The sequence below is a fragment of the Montipora capricornis genome, chromosome 5 (genome assembly GCF_036669925.1).
Source record: "Montipora capricornis isolate CH-2021 chromosome 5, ASM3666992v2, whole genome shotgun sequence".
In the NCBI taxonomy this organism is placed as follows: Eukaryota; Metazoa; Cnidaria; class Anthozoa; order Scleractinia; family Acroporidae; genus Montipora; species Montipora capricornis.
In genome coordinates, this window is record NC_090887.1 from 9075741 (window position 1) to 9098240 (window position 22500).

The window sequence follows — 22500 nt, forward strand, 5'->3', positions numbered from 1 at the left end:
GGAAAGTGCAACTCGGCAATAGAGGTGGGGGTAACACCCACATTATGACAACTCACGCTATAACCTAAGACGACCGCGCCATTTTAATATGCCGAAGCTTTGTACGAACAGAACAAGAAACACTTTTATATATGCGATGTCCAAACAGTCCAGGCTGTAGTTTTATCCCACATATATACATACAAGTACTTTATAAGTTAACTTATTTTAACATAAATACTTTATATGGAATTTTTAATATTGTCTTAATAATCAGTTTTTGACTTATTATCTAGGATTCATTTGTAATTTTTTAAGCATTGTAAAGCATTTGTAAATAATTGCGTAATTCAGTCTTTGGCTAAGATGCAGTTTTTAATAAACTATGTATCTATCTATCTATCTATCCAAAAGGCCACTTCAGTTGTTAACATCGTCCATGATCAAGGACTGATAGTTTTCAAAAAAGTCAAATAGCTGCTACTTTCGAGAATGTGCATCCCTTATTAAATACCTAGTATACTATCTTCTATTTTTCTTATTGTACAATGTATTTGTACAAGTAAATAAAAATTAGAAAGAGTTGAAGCCAAAACATTGCATGATCATGAACATGCACATGTATGTACATGTAGATAAAAGTTTACAGTGCAATGAGCCTTACCGTGGCCACGCAACAAACTTTCACATTTGACAACTACAGTACGTGTAAATACGTCAACTCGAAAACCCATGCAACGGTGTTCAAATAACAACCATACGAACTTTGCAAGTAGGCGTGACTGTCCACGAATTTCGCACACCTTGTTTTGTTGGGTGGCCACAGTAAGGCGTGTCACACTGTAATGCATTGTAAGAAAAACACAGCTTTTGAACGTACTCTTCTTTTATTTTGCTTCTTTGTCCACAAACTAAATCCAACAAGCACATGGTGATGTGCAGGAGGTCTGTAGGGAGTATATGCAAGGAACGAAACAAAACAATGTTGATATTTTACAGCAGTAGGATTTTGTACAGTAATGAATGAGGAAAACTGTTTTCTTTTTTTAACCTCTTTAAAAGTTAAGAAAGGATCCCCTGGCACAAAATAAATCATCACCTGCATGAGCGCACAGAGCATGTCAATAGCAGCATGAGTAACGCCATCATCATGTCGTTTCAGTGCTTTTACGACTTTGACACCAAGTTTGTCTCTGAATCTGAAAAAGAACACAAAGAAATAATGATTGATTAAACAGGGTAACCTCTATAAATACAATTCATACATGTATGTGTTATCTTAAGGCTGGTCTAAAATACAGGCCCCAGTTGTTCAAAAGGTGGATAAGGCTATCACCGGATAAATCACTATCCACTGGATAGCACAGTTGGTTTTGCTTTGACTTATCCAGTGGATAGTGACTTATCTGGTTGATAGCCCTATCCATCGTTTGAACAACTGGGACCAGGACACTTGTTACCAAATCTTTACTAATGCTAAACATAATTAGGTCTTTTCTTAGACAAAGATGATGTTAAAGTTGACAACAAAGGAAAGAGGACACTTCATGTCACTCGTGAAAAGCGGTGCGTGTCTCATCTCTATTAATGCATTCAAGGACATTATGATAATCTCAACTGTTGTATACTTGGGGAGGGTTGTGAAGGCTTGAAATCCTGCTTTCGAGGCAACAAGTCTCCTGATGGCTTGAAACTGTCCCTCTAAATCTTCTGGGGTGATAGTTGTTTGATCACCTGTGAAGAAGAAAGGCATGTCAAAAAGAGCACAGGCAGCATGATGAGGTCCCATTATTGGAGGAAGGGTTGGGGGAGGGTCTTAGTATCCTGTATGCCATTAATTTTTCGGCCTTAGCATCCTCTATCCCATTAATTTTTATTCGAACTTGTGGTGTCTAACACTATAATGCCAGTTACATGTACTACTGATAACATCATTGTTTTCATATGTTTGGGTACTAGATAATGTAAAACATTTTTTGATGGGTGTTTGATTCTCTGGAGAGGATGATATGGCAGATAATTATTGTGCATATTGGATGGAAAATACAAAATAATAATCGCATTTTGTAAAATTGTTTGCACTTTTTGCGTGTTCCATATTGATCAATGAACATATTCATTGTTTTAAAAAATGACAAGTTTAATTAACAATTATTCCATTTGCACGCGTTGGATATGAGATGATAAATAGCCAATGAGGCGCGTGGTGCTGAGTTGGCTATAAGCAGCCTCATATCCAACAAGCACGAATGGAATATTGCTTTATTAAATTCCTTAAACTCCAAAAGTTTGGAAAGTATGAAATACGAGCGAAAAAGAGAGAAAATCCTAGCGAAATTGAAAAAAGTCGATGAAGATGCGATGTTGTGTAATACCTCGTGGTCAGACAGACGCAAGCTCATCACAAAAACATTTCTTACCTTTTCGCGTATCTCTAAGCTTCAAAAGTGACCCAAACTTTCCACAAAAACGTTTTCTTTTGCTTTATACCGAAAGAAATTTCGCTTTCTGGCGTAAACGTTTTTAGTTTAGCAACGCTAAGCGCAATCATTTACCATATAAGGTCAAACTAAGGTATATGAGCTGATAACCGAGATTGAGTGAACCAATCACAGCACGAGAATTGCATTATCCGAGGTTGAGAATTTAATAATGCTTGGTATCCTGTATCATGTACAGCTGTATCTGGACAGTTAATTTTTCCCCTAAATATCTCATATCCCGATAATTTTTTGCCTAAATTTCCTGTATCTTGTTGATAATTCTAATAGGGCTAACACCATGTAAATGGTCGTTTTTAGCGGATCTCAGTGCGCCAAAGGCATGCGCATGGAGCACCATGGGTAAGAAAATGTGGTAAGCCATCGGTATGAGAAAAGTTGGTTTTGGTCAACCATTCGACCATCCACCCCACTACGTATGCCAATGTGAAACTCTGTGGTGCAACCCATGTTTTTTGGCAGGAACATCTTTGATATTGGACATCTATGTTATGGTAAATTGACACCTGTCAAAACAAGGCATCCACTGACAATATGGCAGGCTCAAGTTTAAAGCTCATCAAGGTCTGCTGCTTTTTTTCAAGTTGCCCGCTGCCCAGGTACTGGTTTTCGATTTGATCACAGGCTCAAGCCAGGTTAACTTACTGCAATAATAAATAACACAGGAGCTCTGCTTTTAGGCTTGGATACATTTAAATCTATACATTATTTACGATGCACAAACCCTACAAGATGAAACGGTTCTCAACCACTCCAATCATTTCAGAATTTTAGTTCTTCAGAATTCCAAAATCAATTGAAAGCTTTTCATCAGTATCACCCTTTATCAGTAAAATGAGGAGTGTTTTCATGTGATTTACAATGAACTTAAAATTAATGAGCTTGGGAACTGGTGTCTTAAAAGTTACCGAGAAGGGACCTGTTGCAATCTAGGCACCACAGGTTGGCATCCCTTTCAACCCCCAAGCTGGAACCACCCCAAAGCAGCCGCTCATAACTGGCACCATCACACTGGAACATGATACTTACCTCCATTACTATAAGCAGCCTCAAATATTTTTCGTCTACAATATTAATCTCCTTACCAAAGCCAAACATGTTTTACGATTCTTACCTCAAAATTTGGCTTTTCATCTGCTGGGTAAGAAATGCAAAGCTGTCAAAACCAGTAGTAATCTGGACCCATGACTATGAAGAGAGAGACATACTTTAGGTCTATTATCGATTTTATGTCACAAACTGCTTTGAATTGCAACATTTCTCAGAAAACAGGAATGCAAAGCAGTTTGTGAAGAAAAATTGGAAATAGACCATCCCATGCCTCTCACATCATGGTTGAGGGTCCAAATAACTGCTCCACTATAGCTCTGCCTTGGAAGTTTACATGGCTTGCACAGCACAGAAAAAAACAAAATTCTAGTAACAATGGTTCACCACATATGTTTGCTTTGGATGGGGAGACTTATATTAGGGACAAAAATTATTTGAGTTTTGGTGCACTTAAAGAGTAGACACACAGTGACTACAATTATTTATTAATTTTATACAAAACATGACAATATTTTTCAGATACATTTTGCAGTGCTATTTAGAAAACCTCTCAAGATGATTTCCCTCAAACTGAATCAGGATGTGAAGGGTATTATAGTGTATGTCAAAATTTCCACTCATAGCATTTTAAAGTACTACAGTGTATAATATTAACAATACACTGTACGTAGATTTAGCCAAGCCTAAAAGCAGAGCTCCCAGGTTATTTATTCTTACAATAAGTTAACCTGCCTGCAACATGGTCAGGTGATACTGGTCACATTGGCATATATACATGGAGGAGTGGACATACGTATGGTCGTACGGTCACCAAAACCAAATTTTCTCGCACGGATGAGTTACCATATTTTCTTACCTATAGTACTCTGCATGCTTGCCTTTGGAGCACGGAGCTCTACTATTAGAGTACAGTAACACAAACCTTCCATGGCCAGCAAAGCTGTGATTGCCCCAGTTATCAACTTCTCCTTGTTCTCAGCAAAAAGACCCTGGAACAGCCAAGTACAGGTATGTTTTAAAGTACGCAGTTTTTTTAATAACCATTAATTTACTTAACTATTCCTAAACTACATGTAAATAATGAGCATGTACCATTAAGTTTGATAACTTACATCTTGTGTAACAGCATGCAGTAACCCATTGTAGGGAATATTGCAATTGAACCTTTCAACTGCTTCTGCAAAGGTAGCTGGACAAGAAGACAAATTTACACAGATTAATTTTTGCAAGACTCAATTCCAACAAACTGCAACATGCAACAGCTTCATACAAAATAATTGTATTCCTTTCATCAACCCGGTTCAGAAAGCTATAACTCAAGGTTTTTTCCAGTTCAGTTTAAACAAAAAGACGTTAATAATGAGAATCCATTCACTGACAACAATGAGTATTATTTACCTGGTGGAACTGCGAGGAACCGGAGATGCTGACTTTCCACTTCATCATCAACTGAAATGACAGGAGCTAATCAAAAACCTGTTAAATACATTTCCACAAAAATCAGCTTTAATAAATTATTATTAATTTATGATTATCCTTGACCACTGTGATAATTGCTTCCATACGCTGCCCAGAAATCACACAAACCTCTTTTGGTGGGCTTCATTTTGACACACACATCTCTGTTACCACTGGCACGGACGCCATCAAGTAAACTCGCCAGTAATGAATCTCTGAAAAATAGTCACAAAAAAGATATTATTAGTTGGACATTAAGAAGAGGGAACCTTCACTCAGACAAAACAAAGTTCAGAGGTGGAGATAATGTTTTTACAAATTTTCATTAATTTGATATCTTTCAAGGACAGCATTTGTACCAGGGAAAGATAAAACTTAATGTAGAATTGGTTACTATCCATTTCACATTTGCTAGGCACTGCCACCAACCACTTACATGCATCTCCAGAAATAACACCTAATTAGATGAATGTGCATGAAGTGTCCCTTTAAGTCTAAAGCCGTGTTAACACTAGGCCTCAATTATGATTGAATTATAATCTAATTACATAATAATAAAATGGTATCAATATAATTGGATTATAATTACTGCAAACAGCCTCAAGGCAGTTGTTTGAAGTAATCACAGTGCATAATTGAACAGAATGGCAACCATGTGGTGGTATGAGCAGATGAAACTCCTAATTGCTTTATGGAGCGAAGATTTGGATTTGTCTTCTTCTATTCTCAGAAGCTATCCTTGGTTCTCTTCTCGACCTCAAGCATGGTGATATATGGCAGCCATGTGATATGCCACCATTTGGTCTAACACTGCAAGGTTACCCTGCCTATTGTATTTGAATTTTCACATTTGTGAACAGAACCATAATTGAATAAAATTGAATGGAGCATGATAGCCTGAATTATACTTCAGTTGATCATAATCAACACTGACGGTGAACACAGCTTAAGTCCTTCCTGCCTACACACATTTTCAACAATTAAGGTGAGGGTAAAATATGCAGCTGTTTATCTTCACTTGAGGAGCAGCATTTGGGGGAGACTTTGCATTCCGAGGCACCAGTGATGTTGAAAGTGGGGAGGAGAGCAAGGAGACACTTCGTGATGCTTCTTGAAATTTGTGCATCCACAGTAATTACGTGCATTTCTGGACACGATCATCTCCCATACAACAAGTGCCATATTGTTTTGACAAAAAGACTTTCTGAACAATATCAACTGGCCAGAACAACTGCAATAACTACATGAACATTAATAACATTTTGTATTCAAGGTGGCAGAGCCAGGAAAATTTCCAGCATTCTGCTAAAACGAGAAGACAACAAAGTACAAAGTGGATCAAAATTATTAGCCAATCATGACACTGAATGCACCCCATCACCCGGTAAATAACGAGAGGCTATGGGTAGCCTACACTTTGTTTGAAGGTGTTTTAGCCAATTTTCTATTTTAAAAAAAAACAACAACAGAATTTCTGTAATCAGTGCTTTCTACAGTGCCGCTCGGAGATAAGCGAACAACGCAGACGCAAAATGAACGCACGCGATACGCGTATACGCGTTTTTTTTGACGCGTCTAAAATTGCGTATCGTATACGCGTTTGTGCCTTTGTTATTCATAACCATAATTTTCCTTTTCCTGCATTGTTTGCGGAAACAAAAGAATAAATTGCGTGACTGCCGACAAGTCGAAAATTTGCATACGGTATGTGGCTTTGATTACTGTCAATTTCGATCCGCAAATGCCGCCGATGAAAGCATCCACAGGGAATTATTTCGAAGTTTAATACCCTTTACATGCAGCAAAGGTCTCGAGAGACGAGCGAATTATGGCCCGAAAAACCGAAGACATGATTTTTTTCAGTGTTTGCCGTGACGCGGTATTTACAGTCATTTCACAATGACTTTTTGCCGACGCATGCAAAGTCCGATAATTCCTTGTAGAAAAATCAAAATAATTCGATTGGCATATCATAGAAAGTTTTAAAAAAAATCTTTTCTTTGTACTGAGAGCATTTCACCGTTTGAATCAGCGAATTATGTCCCGAATCACATCACGATGGCCTCTCGCCGGCGCGTGCCCAAAATTAACCCAATAATTTTCCTTGCAGAAAAATCCTATAAATGTGATCAGCGCATCATTGAGCCTTTGAAGAAAAAAATTGTGTCTGAAGTGAAAGCATTGTACCCGTTGAAATCAGAAAATCTTACCCAACAGGACTGGAGATGTGGATATTACATGAATTAAAATCGTTATGTCACGTGCCGGCAAAAGTGTGTGATTTCACTGTCGGGCTGAAAATCCACGCCAAAAAATCATTTTTTACTGCTGAATTTACAACAGAACAACTCAAGCTGTAAAATTCTCAGCCTTAAATGATGAATTTCTGTACAAAACTGCTAATGATGAGCCCTTTGCTAAAGAGTTGTGTTGTTAAGTTTAACGAGTGACAGACGCAACGGCCCTTGGACCCGAAAGTTGTTTGTGTTTTTTCACCTATCGGCGAGCGTCGCGCTTTACTTAAGTATTCACATCCAAAACGACAGAAGGAGTTAAATACTCAACTTTAAATGATGAATGGCCGTACAAAACTGCTAATGAGGAGCCCTTTGCTTACGAGTAGTGTTTTTTAGTTTACGACTAAACGGAAGCACCGGCGCGGCGCGAAGTTTGTTTTGATATCGCTCTCAACGCTTTCATGTAAATTTCAATGTTAAAAAGGTTCTTGTGTGCAGTTTGTCGCTAGGTTTATATTTCTCCAAAAGGAAACTTGATGATTTTTTTCTTTGGCTTTGAAACACAAATATCCAGCCAGAAGGACTTTGCACCATTAGAATAAACATATGGTGAGATTTTTTTGCGCACCGACCAGAGAACACGCAAATTATTTTCACATTCACCACACCGCAAACGATTGAGACTGAACAAAGACAAGACGACAAAAGAAAGACAAAGGGAGAGCTCATAAATACTAATGAGCCTTTTTGCGTATGTGCTGACGCGCATCCGCGTTTTTTTTGGCGCGTTTACGCGTTTTGCGTATGCGCGTTTTTTGCGTATATTTTGGTTCGCTTATCTCCGAGCTGCACTGTATGTTACAGTATCGCCATCAATATTCAGTTTAATTCCATAGTCCAAAGTCTTAAGTTCACATTCTGTGATCCAATGATCATAGCATTGTTGTTCACAGTTAAAACTGTTGTTAACGGCATTGGTTCCAATCAAACCAGTACACAGATGCTTTACAAGTTTCCTTAATTATCGATTTATGTAATTATCCCAATGGGATGTGTTACCAAGTCATACAATGACCAGGTATGCCATTGCAAGCAAAGAAAACAAAAATTTGTTTCCAGTCACACACAATTCTTTAATACATATTTTCCCAGTATTTTGTTGTGTACTAGTCTTCTGTGGTTTAGTGGTCACTGCGATTGCCTCTGAATGAGGAGATACAGTTGTACAATACAATACAACACAATACATACTTAATTGACCTTTCCCCATAGGCGCTTTTCAGGGCCAATGAAACACAACGAAACGTCAGAACAGAATAACAACAACTTTTAAGAATCCCAACTGGCTGGAGGCAAACCAGTTGGCTATTTACAAGTGCAGCTGGGAAGTTGAGCCAGGGACTACCAGGATCAAATTCAACGAATGGTCAGAGCGGGTCTTGAACAGGGGATCTCCGGATCTCAAGGCAAGCGCCCTAACCACTCGGCCACACTGCCTCCAAGTTCGAATCCTACTAGGGCTGCCTTCCTTGTAAAGTATCTTTTAAAGGCAAAGAAACCTTACGCATGCACAGGCAAAGTGCGACCTTCCCCCCAACCCCCACCCCCCAAAAAAAGAGTCAGAGCCAAATCCTATACTGTAACTGTATTATTAAATGCTGTTCTAGCACCAAAAATAAAAATGAAAGCATTGTTGGAATTTGAAATCCAATGGAATCTGCATTTTGTAGAAGGTACAGTAAAGACTTCATGTACATGTATGAAAGTTGGTCTGACAGAAGCTTGATCCAATGATAATATTGCCTTCCATACCAAAGTCCAGGAGGCTATCCAACTGGGCCCACTAAAGTACTGTCAACGTCTCTGCTTACGAGCCAGAAGGCCCATCAAGCCGGCGCTTATCTCCGGTTTCCACAGCATGAAGCGACTAGGAGTATTTCTACTCCCCTTGGATGGGATGCTAGGCCATCGCAGGGTTACCCCCAGCATTAAATTCCCAGTACCCATTTATACACCTGGGCCACCGCGAGAGTGAAGTGTCTTGCCCAAGAACACAACACAATGTCCCCGGCCAGGACCTGAGCCCGGACCACTCAATCCGGGGTCAAGCATTCTAACCATGAGGCCACCGCGCTTCCCACTAAAGTCAGTTTCAGAGTTGTCAATTACCCCTGTGTACCACAGCCAACTGCCGATGGACAAACCTGTCTGTTGACATGAATTTCTTTGTTGCTCTTTTCATAAACTCAACTGCAAACATCTGAGGGTTATCAGTGAAGCAAATAATAGCAAAGATCTGCCATTAGAGAAGAAAAAAAGTAAACATTTACAGAGTTATTTACACATAACTCAGTCATGCTATATGTTATTCCCCGTAAACTTAAAGGGGACAGTTTCTGAGTGAGTCACTGGTTCAAATGTTAAATGCTCTCTGTTAAAAGACGACAAGATTTTTCTTCCAGATTTGTAAGGTGCATTATTATACCTACACTATTTTAAATTGATTTTTTGTGGAAGGAAAGTTTTGTTTTTTAAAGCATACCATGGCGAGAGATCATTGTGAAATGATTATGCCGTAGCATCAAAAATTGATGATGTCATTAACTGTACAAATGGCTGATAAATCACAAATTTGAGAATGCATGTATCTCTGAAAATATTGGAGGTAATGATATTCAAACAGGGCACCAGTAATTAATGTACATGTACATCAGATAAGGCACAAACTGACATCCATTAGGATGTCGCCAAGGCAAGACTCTCGTTTCCAGTCCCTCTTTGCAATGAACAAAATAATAATAATGAGCACAGGCAAATGGTCAGACTGCTGCCCATAATGCTTTACTTCTCTGTATAAGCTTACTGAGAATGAACATGTTTTATTATGACAATAAAAGACAAAATTAATCATGCATTAAAATTAATAGACCCAGCAGAGAGCGTTTATTTGACGCAGATTACCGCTGCCAATCTTCATTATCTTGGAAGGTCTTTCAAGTAAGCAAGATATTTTTTACTTCACAGGCGCTTGAAACAACATCAATCTTGGACAAAACTCTTAAGAAAATTACCCTTCCAAGTGCTTTCAGTTGTAAGCAAACCATAATATGACCCCCCTCCCTCATCTCAATGTTGTCTTTTTGGGGTCACGAACAGTTTCCAAGAAATCAACACTTTCCAAATCAACACTGGATGGGGAAGGAGATGTTCAGTGTACCTGTTGTGGAATTCACAAGGGAGAAATAGTGAACAAGTGCTTTTTGTTGGTTTTTGTACAGTTTTGTTAACAAGTTTTGTCCAGGATTGAAGAAACGTTTCCTCCTTACAAATTTGAAACAGGTGCCGATAATATTATATTTATTTGATGTTTTGGAAGTAAAAGTTTTGTTTTTAAAGCACATTGCCGGCAAGAGGCCTTTGCAAAATGATTGTGTTAGGAATTTCATGCAAAGAGAACGATGAGCCAAAACTGTGAATTCATTGTTTACTACAAAAGAGCACTTAAAAAGGAGTTATTTAGAAGTAACACAGTGGTTCCATCAACACAAGCCTTATCATCATAAATGCTGAGGTTTGGGTGAGACCCTTGATGTGATGCTAAAGCAGTGAACAAAGAAACACAGCTGAAACACAAGATGATTGGTGCAACTTGACCACCAGTTTATACCGCAATAATTGCACATGTATAAGCAACAACAGACAAAACAAGAAATCATGCTGGCTCATTCATACAAATGAGACATGCGAGTATATGGTACTGTAAGTATCTAATGACTGTATGTGACTGTATAAATGTATGTCAATATGCTAATGTGTATCATTATACATGTTTTACTCATAATATTATATTTTGGTTCGCTTATCTTTGAGCTGCACTGTATTATGTGACTGAAGAAAGTTAAAGGTAAAAAAGTGTGCACAATGTAACTATACTTGATTAATAAAGAGTTTTGATGATACAAACAGCTTACTGTGCGAAATTAATCAAAGTGTAAAAGTGCATATGACACTAAGTCAATTACACTCACATCACTAAGTGGAAAACAGCTGACAATTATGTAAGTTGCAGGATCTCTCTCTATTATACATGTCTCTGATAAACACAATGTGCGAACAACAGGACCCTGGAAAAACAAAACAAAAATATCACAAGGGTGTTGATCAGCACACTTCTTAGAAAACTTCAATGAAGCTCTGACTTTAAATGACACAAACCACTTATCTTTAAAAAAATGTACAACTTACGGGTTGTCTTGGTGATAATTTCTGGACCTTAAACTCTGCTAATGACGTGATATGTTCATCTTCACTGAAAGGGAAGCAAAGTCAACTGCTCTTTCCTAAACACACATAAGTCTTGACAAGACGGGTTACATGTGAACATTGGTGACAATTTGGCAATAACCTACTGTATGACCTTCGGATATGATATGAAATGATATGATCGATACGATATGGTGTTTTAGAGAGATGCAATGATATTAACCTCTTATACAATGTAGTTCTCTAACTTACAGTCCTTTAACTACAACACCAGGAGCTCCATGCCTTGTTGTAAATAGTGTGTGGGTTCTTTTTAAGTCCCACAAGGTTATGAAAATGAAGGGTTGTGAGATGGGGCATATGGTTTATTGCCCTAATCCAAGAAGACAAAGAGAGTATACTCGACATACATGTAGGATTACGTGACTCCCACTGCGGATGTCCAGAATACTCAACACGAGAGAGTGTTCCAAAGTGCTGTCCGAAATTTGTTCCTATAGGGGCATGCATGCAATGAGATTGTTTCGTATACCCTAAAGGACAACTAGCGTGACAAGTTCTGCCATTTTTGGATGATAGAAAGGTTAATCTCACTTGAAAAGGAAGGTGAAACACGACCCGACGCCATGAATGTTTTTGACTTCACAAAGGCAAAATTTAGTGTTCGCGGCTACGAAAATCTACAACATTATTTTGTCTGGCAAGCAAGTAAAAACATGAGGTATGAGAAAATTATAGGTGAAATCAAGTGATTCAAGACATTATTATGCATGTTTCCTTCCCGGGGGGGGGGGGGGGGGGGAACTCCCATATGAAACAGATGGGGATGCTCGTGGGAAATTTTGAATTTAACCCCTAAAGGAGACCAATCCAGGCGTGGCTTAAGCAAATTTTGACCCCTAAAAGAGACCGTTTAAAAACACAAAAATACGACACGCAATGAGTTTTAATGATAAAAGGCATAATCATCGATTGCTTTTATCTAAAACGAAAATTTAAAAGGAAATTTGACTTCTGTTTCTCTTCGCGTAATTCTGTGTTACTTCGTGGAACCCTAAACGAGACCTTGGTGGCATAAAATATTGGCGCTTTGCCCAGAACACCCTAAGCGAGACCAAAATCCAAAATTTACACCCCTAAGCGAGACGATGAGCATCCCCGTCTGTTTCATATGGGAGTCCCCCCGCCCGGGGTTTCCTTCCTTGAAAAGATCCTTTTGCCTTAAAGAATTGCGTGTCATTGGCGCACATGAACTTGTGTAATGCGTGTTTACTGTCTTTCTTTATTTAGATAAATCAAATTGTATTTAGGCCCTGCTTTCACCTCAATAAAGATAGCTCAAACAATGGCAAATTTTTTATTGTATATCTCCTGAAAATATTATCGTAATAGCGTCAATAGAATGAAAGATATAGTTCATTCTTTAAGAGTGGTTTGTCTGGTGTCTTATGCTGCAAAAAAATGCAGCAGTTAAGGGGTCTACTGACAGTAGAAAAGTCAGCAGTGAAAGAGTTCAAGACCCTGAATGTTGGTCTGGAAGGAGTTTTTGATCACGTGACCTCCCCGCACAGTAGTCCAATGCTCAACCAACTGAGCCTGAGCTGGTTGACAGTTAAAAAAGTTCCGAACAATAATAGAACTTTATTTTCACATGATAATGTTTTAAAGCTGAATAGCTTGTGGGGTTGTGCACAAATGAAATCAAATCAAATTATTAATACATATCAAATCATATTGGTTTTTGCTGAGAGGGGAAAATCAGAGTACCCGGAGAAAAACCTCTCAAAGCAAAGTAGAGAAGCAACAAACTCAACCCACATAAATTATGACGCCGGATCTGGGAATTGAACCCAGGCTACCTTGGTGGAAGGCAAGTACTCTCACCATCCCAACAAGCTTCACCAATGAAGTACAATCCTGAGACTTGTGGGATTGGGGCATTTTGTAATTTTGTAAATTACATGTAAGGTTCACATGAAAATCACAACATTTATTGTCTTAGCAGTATGGTAGGACAATTGCCACTTGTCTTAACTCCCACGAGTGTGAATGGTGTTAGAACAAGAGAACATAACAGGGATTTTTCCAAATACTTCTGAATCACCTTGATCATTAAAAATACATGTCTTCATCCATTTGCAAGGGTTAATCGTAACTATTACAAAATTCTTGAATCTCATTGGTTTTTTGCGTACCTACATGTATTTGTTGCATAATTGGGGTGCGATCACTTAGGTGTCCAATTATAGGTATCCAATTTTTGACCAACTCCAAATTGGATACCTGTAATTGGACACCTACATGTACACCATTTGAGAGTTTATCACATGTACTTGGATAGGGTTTTTCTTGCTGTTGCCCAACTGTTTGCAAAAAAGATTGAATATAATTAATTTTTAACTTTTTCACACAAAAAGGTATTCAAAGACTTTGTAATAGTTATGATTAAGATTATTAGTAACTTAACCATGTGTTGTACCATTCAGGGAGTAACAAATTGAGCTTGTAATTTACAATCAGCTTGCACAATTACTCCCTGAATTGTACTCCACTCAGTCCAATTCCTATTACTCACAATATATTTAACACCATTAGACAACCAGTGGCTCAGTAGCTTGAGCTTTAGACTACTGTGCGGGAGGTCCCATTGTACAATCCCTCCCGTTAATCAACACTGTGCGACATTAAAGAACCCACACACTGTTCATGAAGAGTAGAGGGGAGACACCAGGTGTTGGTAGTCTATTGCTAAGAGAAGTAAAGCCAGCAGAGAATAATAAAATTCTTGTCAACCGCCATGAGACATAGAGCATAATTATTACAAGGGGGTGAGAAGATAATTTATGAATTTTATGTTTGAGTGGCAAGAACAATTATATCTCAAATATCACTATTTTCAAATATCTCAAATATCACTATTTCACTGCGCTCATTATCTTGCCAAGGGAACACAAAATTACTATCTTCGCGCTAAGGTGTAATTTCATTTTTGTTATATGGATAATAAATAAATAAGCCACACCTGTGGATAAGCCGCACCCCCAATTTCGAAGCTCGAATTTTGAAAAAAAAAAAAAGAGACAACCTTTGAAGTTCCAATGAAGTTCTCTTAGTAAACAAACAAGGACAAACAAGCATGGTCTCAAAAAACTGGTGCTTGTTATGAGCTTTCACATCCCCATTAACCCTTTGACCCCAGGTACTTGTGTCTTACTCTAACGCCAGACGATTTTACTCGTCAAAGGGGAACCCCAGGGAGTCAACGGGTTATGTCTTTAGATAGCAAAATCTCAGTTCTCATACCTTTATCATGTGAGTTTACTAATTTAAAAAAACTTTTAAAAGAAAATTATTCCCTTGAGAAAACTCTTGGAGAACAAGAATCACAAATGAACACTTCAAGATACGACCATCGGATCGATCTTTAAGGAGCCACCACTCATGAAAAAGGCAGTGATCAACAACAATGTGCTTTCAGTTTGTTATATGTTTCATTCATTAACATCTTGAGAAGTTTTTATGAATATTAATTAGGCCTTAGGAAAGTACAACCTTGGATGTTTCAGTGGATAAGCCGCACCCCAATTTTTGATCTGAACTTTGCAAAAAAAGGTGTGGCTTATACATGGACTTTTACGGTGCATGGTAGAGATTGAAGAGCAGGCTTTAATACAAATACTGGGTAGTAATACAAACCAGAAAAGGTGGCAATCATGACGTCATATTGCTCAACATGACCACTTGATAATATTTAATAATAATAATGTTACATACTTCTTAGGCGCAAATTAACATGTGAATATGATCAATATGCCACTCAGTTCCCAGATAGATGTAGTGGTCATACATGTCCATGTATTCATTTGATTCTACGAGTGTTTGAGCTCCCGGTTAAACCCTCCAGTCCATACATATAATAATATGTGATATGTGCGGTATCCATTACTGTCACCGGTCCATTAACTTTAGATCTTTGATAACCAAAATCTAACTTCTACAGGTATGCAAGATCAACTCACCTAAATTTTCCAAATTTATGCTTAAGAAATTGATCATGTGTGATTGGTTTATTCCTTTGCCTATCAAAACAAGAGAGCATTCAAGTGATACTTCATGTATGATAACCAGAATCTACCCTTCTTTTTGCAAAATCATAATGATCACTCTAAATCATGCTTAAATTTAGTCATGCAAAAGTGCTCCACTAATAGGAAAAACTATTTGTCAAATTAAATAACCCAGGTCAAATCAAGCAGACCAACAAAAAAACCAAAATTGCTTAAGCTCACCTTATACACAGGATGCCCAAGATTAGAGATTGCATTCTCCTAATGTCGCACACAATTGTTATACCTGATTGTGACCCCAACATGTGCCATTGCATATTCAGTCATGCATCTTCTTTATGAGTTCATCTCTTTGTTCCAATGCAAAAAGGTGCTGAAATTGTGACAACAGGGTACATTTTAACTTATGTGCTCAGCCTGGTAAAGTGTACATTGTGAATTCAAAGTCCGTACTTTAAAAATCCTTTTGCTAAGCACTGACCTAGGGGCAATTTTCCCTTTTCAGACCTACACGTAAAGAGAAAGCTTGACAATGTGATATTCACCAAAATTGAGCATGAAACCTACATCTGTAATAATTATGCATATTTCTGGAAGGAAGTATGAATGCAGGGTTTTCAATAGGAATTTTAGTAGGAGGCAAAACCTGAGGAGTATGCGGAAAATGGACAACGCGCACTGAAGGCGCGCTTTCCGAGAACCTAAGGCATGAGCTCGTAGAGGCGTCCGGGGAAATCCTCCCCCCCAGAAAATTTTGAAATTTGGGCTCTTAGAATGCATTTCCTGCAGTCTGGAGCACAAAGTAGGGCATTTGAACACAGCACTAATATTACTAAATTTTGGCTTTTTTATTCAGAGAGGGAACATGAATACTCTAAATTTTTGAAATTCAGTCAGTGACGGCAAGACATATTTTGGGTTTTGAAAAGACACTAAAACAACGTGACATAGCCCCCTTCAAGGCTCCTTTGCATTCTGTACAGCTGCGTACAATGTATTTCATTGGTCGTGACCAAAAAGACCTTTTGTGAATGTCATCTTGTCACGCTTTTATTAAATGTAGTTGGCCTACACCAATTACTGGACTGCTGGACTGCTGCCTCAAAAACGTGTGTGCTCGATCTTGATATGGACAGGGAAACAAAAATCACAGCCAAAATTACTCAGAATTCAGGTCTCTCTTGTTTTCCATGAACAAAACTTTCCCGATCCAAGGTTTTTGTTCTGTGCAAGTGTTTCTCATGTTATTAGTAAAATTCGGGGTAATTTCTCAGGAAAAGTAGGCAGCGAGTTCACGTGCAATACCAGCTGCGAATTTCGCTGGCCGGCGGCTCTTATTGAAAACCCTGTGAATGTAGTAAGAACATACAAGTACAATGTACTGTAGATGTACATCCAACAAGGAATGAAATTACACAGTGTACGTGACAAAATCAATTAAGACTTACCCGTCGACTGAAGCCACCATAAACAACTGCAATCCCCCCTGGATAGTCCGACACCTTAAAAAAACACAAATTGGCATAATTTTTAATGAGGGGCTTTCCATGGCTAGCATATGAATCAATAAACATTAACAAATTAACAAAAGAAAAATAGTGGAATGCAGAACAGAGACAAATGAAGTGAACTGTATTACATGTACGTGTAACAGAGATCCACTTAATTTCATTCTCTTAGTTTAACGTCATTCTATAAAATTACAGTAAATTCACCTGTACAACTCCCTCAATCTCTTTGTAGTCATACAAACACAGCTTTTCACTTGTTGTCGAATCAATTTGGTCCAATGAGCATGGGAGTAACCTTTTAATAATCATAATAATCATCATCATCATCATCATCATATCATTAGCAATGGTATCAGCAATATTCAAAACTACTCCTGACAAGAAACTTGTCAAGGCACATTTACATGTAGCATTATGAGGTATGGGCAGTTAAAACCTACATTCAGATAAGATCATAGTCTGTGAAACAATACTAGATGCTGTCCTGCTGTCCCTTATCATGCCTTATAAGGTTGAAGCAATCACGAAATTTTATTATTCTTTTCTTCAATAATCTGTCACAGGATCCCCAATGAGAAGAGGAAACAAATCTGCCAACAGCACACCCAGGATGTTACATGTATGACAACGGGTCTGCAACAACATACCCAGCATAAAGTGATGCTCAGTCTGCTACATGTACATCATAAATTGGCATTGCGTGACAACTAGCCTTTAGTCAAGCTTACCCACTTTGAAGTTATAACAAGTATGTCAGAGCCTTAACTGCAGTGGGAAGAAGCCACAAAGTAGTCTGTCACACTTTGCCCGCCATAAAGGGACAACTAGTCCAGCACAAAAAGCCAAGCAAAACGTGATGTATAGTCTGTCACAGTGTCAGCCTGAACTGACAGAACTGGACTAACACAGATTACCCAAGATGAAATGATGACCAGCCTGTCACAGCACACCCAGCAAAAAGTGACAACTGGTCTATCACAGCATACACAGTATAAAGATACATGTATGACAAGCTTACCAAACAAATTAATACACCCAGTTGTAGAAAGTTATGATTACTGTGTCCTGTCACAATATACCAAGCCAGAGGTGAGAATTTCTCTGCCACAGCATACCCAGCATAAAATTACAACTCTCATATCATACATTGTAGCTTGCCTGAAGTGGCCAGTACTTCTTCACAAAAATAAATTAGAATTGTTTTTTGAAACCCAAAGAACATTGAAGGAAGTAAAAATTTTGACCATTACCTCAAGAACTACAGGCAGCCTTGTGTCACTCCAGTGATACTTGAATGCATTGAAGCGCTAAAAAGGCACAGTTAGCAATGAAAAAGAATATTAAATTTTAAAGGTTGCAGTTTTGCTTTCATGTTATCTTGCTGTACCCTGTGAATAATAACAAGTTGTTAACAAGCGTGTGCAAGCAAAGTAACAGGATAATAAAAATTAGTATATTATTATTATACCCCACTGGCAAAAATTTAATACTTTTGAAACCTCCAGAATGGTTAATTTAGAAGTGATTAATTTTGCAAAGAATTATTTTCCATCTGTACGCCATTTTTTGGCCCATTAATTATAAATTATTATTCATTTTCCTTCAGTGTTAGAGCAGTTTTCAAATGAGTGTCGCAAAACCAAAACCAAAGTAATTACTTTGGCCAATCAAAAAGGACGGAGACATCGATCCACTAAACCAATCATGTAGCCGACACAAAGCACGGGAAAATGTGCATGCGCGCCACGATTGGTTTTGGTTTCCATTCTGATTGGTTGAAAACGTGGCGAGAACACTTTGAACCAATCACTGAGTGAAGTAATGCAAAACCAAAGCAATTCGCTAATTACTTTCGACACTCAATTGAAAACCGCTCTTATGACAGATGAATAATGATATCAACAACATAAAAACACCTGAAAATTGATTTGAATGCTAATGTAAAAAGAAAGTTTTAAGGAAATTAGGACAAATATTAATGTTAACTTTCAAAAATTCGAAGTTCCTCACCATCTCACTTCCAGCTCTGAAGTCCGAGAATTCTTTACGAAAGCGCTACAAAAGAGAATGGGAACATCAACGAAAGAATTTCCTAAACACTAGAACTGTCAGTTTTTTTTAATGTTTGATTTTAAAGTGGTACCATGATCAAATTTTTACCCCTTGATTTTTTGAGAGTATCATATAGAATTCCATAAAAGAACAAAAATGGCATTTACTGTTTGCAAACATCTTCATTAGTTTCGGAGATATTTAAGTTTGAAAAATGGGTGAAATATGCAAATGAGATGACTGATGACGTCATACACTCAAGCCAATATTATATTGAGTATATAAATAGAGCTACCTTGGCCAATTTGCAGCACAGACCATTGAAACTTGGTAGTCTAATAGTTCTACAGGAAACACACCTATGGCCATAAAAAATTCTGTTCCCATGGCAACTAACTCTTTTCCAGTCCCCACCCACTTGATTTCAATATGTTAGTGATTTTCAGCTTGAAAATGTTAAATAAGGTCACAAACTCGAGCTAACATATTTATATGCTTGCTGGATCATGCATATGAAGTGCTGTTAGCAAATATCAAAATGAAATGCCAAAGGTGGTCAGGAAAGCTTTTAATATGGGGGAGGTCTGGAACCCAGTATGATGCCATGGAACTGTTAAGCTCATATTGTGGAGAACATTTAGTAGAATCTTGCTGCAAAAAATCAAAAATTTCTGATACAAATTGGCTGAGATATCTCTTTTCATCATATTTGCTAACTTGCATATTTTAAAAACTTGAATATCTCTGGAACGAAAGTAGATATCTGAAAAAAGTAAACAGCATTTTTCTCCTCAAGCAGACTACTTGTTTACATGTATGTTTCAAAATGGCTTAGATAGGAAAGATGCGATTTTCGTCATAGTACCACTTTAATATTATAATTATTATTAAATTTTAATGATATTATCCTTATAATAATAGGTGATATTATTATTATTTATTATTATTATTATTATTATTAAGCTCAGATGGTTAGAAATTGGCAATAACAGAACGTACTAGTGCTTCTGTTAATAGATCTGCTCTGTGTTCTGTGGAAAATGTCATACTTTGGATTTTCTTGCTTGCACCAGCTGATAAAGGAATAATAAAAAATAATTATGATAAATTCTGATGACAGTACAGGGGTTTCCATAAAATTTAAAGTTGGCAGCCAGGTTAAGTAGAGTAACTTCACTGTATAAACAAGGAAATAGCAAAGCATTGTGCATACATACCACAGATGGGGACCAGGAAGAAGAAAGCACAAGACAATGTTAGAGTGAGCGGTGGTGGGCAACTTCCCCAGGAAGGGTAAAAATTGATACAGCACTTACACATATCGGTATGTTCTTCGATGTTACGTATTATTTAAACTGTGTCTTTATGTTCAAATTTCATTCAAATCTGCTACCCTCTGCCTTCCTTTATTTCTTCACCCTTGTATCCTCAAGGCACAAGTATAAAACTAGGTTTGCTTCCAGATGGACGTTTTGCATACCTTTAGCGAGAACAAATTACAGTAAGATAAGTGTAGGGAGTTTTTTTGCAAGGATAACTGCTGCTGTTTATGTTTACTTGAGGAAAGGAGTTCGGGAGACACTTTGCGATGTTAATTGTCTGTATTCTCAGACACGAGTTGGGCAGAAGAGCAAGTGGACAGTTTGTAGTAGTGCATCTAATAATTATTACATTTCTGGACAGATTTGAAATACAGAGGAGTGAAGTAATGTTTAAAAAACGGGCAGCAGTATTTTATCGGGTTTAAAAACATGAGGTGAAGCCAAGTGTTTTTAGACCTGATAAAACACTGCTGCATTACTAAACAGCTTCAAAAACAATCCAGAAAAAGCGTGTCCCTTGGGAGTCTGAACAAATTGTGAGGGGAAGATAATAAGCACACAAGAAAAACGAGTGGACCTTATAAGCAGTATGATAATTTTAAAAGCATGACTGTTTTTTTTGCCTTCAGTCCTTATTCTTTGTTGTTGATGGTTGCAGAAGGTTGGTTAAAAATGCTGTGTATAAGAAAGTTCAGAGAATTGAAGACTGCCGATGAAGAAAAAGCTTCGTTGGGAAAATTCACTACAAGAGCAACACGATATGTCACAAAATGGTCTTTTAATATTTTCGCAAATTGGCAACATACAAGACTGAACAAACAAGATGTGAATGAAGAAGCTGGGTTCGACATGGAATGGTACAAAATCCAAAGTCTAGATACATGTACGAACATTGTTAACATAACAGCAGTCGTTGAATTCTTTGGTTGAAAAAATTTGTTGAAGAAGTTTGGAAGGAGGATGAGTAAAAGTATCTGCCCAGAAGTTTGTAATGGCTGCAATTTCGATGAAAATCAGTAGTGACCTTTACATAAAGATCATTTGTGACCTTTATATAAAGATCCTTTTATTTATTTAAAAGGGATAATTGCATTGAGGAGACAGTGCTGACTTTGTTATTCCATCTGCAAATAGTTAGACTCTCTAGTCTTCTCGGATAAGGACGATAAGCCGGAGGTCCTGTCTCACAACCCTTCAATTTTCATAATCCTGTGGGACGTAAAAGAACCCGCACACTTGTCGTAAAGAGTAGGGCATGTAGTTCCCGGTGTTGTGGTCTGGTCTTTCTGGTCTGGATAGGGTAGGGTGGAGCACCTCGCATAGGACCTCGAGTCCTGTTCGTGCTCCTTCCCTCTGGGCAGGTTTGCCCAGTAGAAGAGACAAACCAGATGTCTCTTAAAACAAACAAACAATATTCAGCCCCGCATTCCCGTGGAACTGAAATCAAAGCCACCACCAGGCTTTCAGAATGATCATAGATTACCGGGTATAAAGGTTCATATACGTGATGTTTTATCGATGTTTTGATAGGCTGTTAGGCTCATGAATTATTAATGAGTTCTTGAAAATCAAAGGAAGCATAACCTGAACTGTTACAGTTATGCTACACGGCAGGTGGTCTAAGGGTGGATGGTTTACAAGTGAATGTCGTTCTAGAACCCTTTCTTTTGCTCAACGCACAAATTCATTATGTTTTCGGGCCAGCCATAGGATGATCTCAAAATTCACTTTATACTACACTTGTACTTTACTGTATCTTCTGTACAGTATTCTTGGTTTTCAGAAGACGTCATTAAAATTAAAATTGAGGAATTATCAACCCTTTTGAGATTTTAGTTTACTTAGTTATTAGAACAGCTGAAGACTTATCTTTTCACAAATTTTCAGTTTGATAGGGTTTTTTGTCTTGTGATAAAGCAAGGATGAATTTCTAAGCTTTTGAGTGACACGATAATATCTTGCGGCCAAGAATGCTGTCACGTAGGTTAAAAAAGTGACGTATTGGCTGAGAGTTTTCAATCCGAACAGTCCTTGTATGAGAAGAAGTACTCATAATAATT

At 37.8% G+C, this 22500-nt stretch overlaps 1 pseudogene; it reads right to left on the bottom strand.

Annotated features, from left to right (window-relative positions):
- Positions 1–22500, bottom strand: part of LOC138049388 (dnaJ homolog subfamily C member 13-like) — an 84891-nt pseudogene that overhangs the window by 58313 nt on the left and 4078 nt on the right.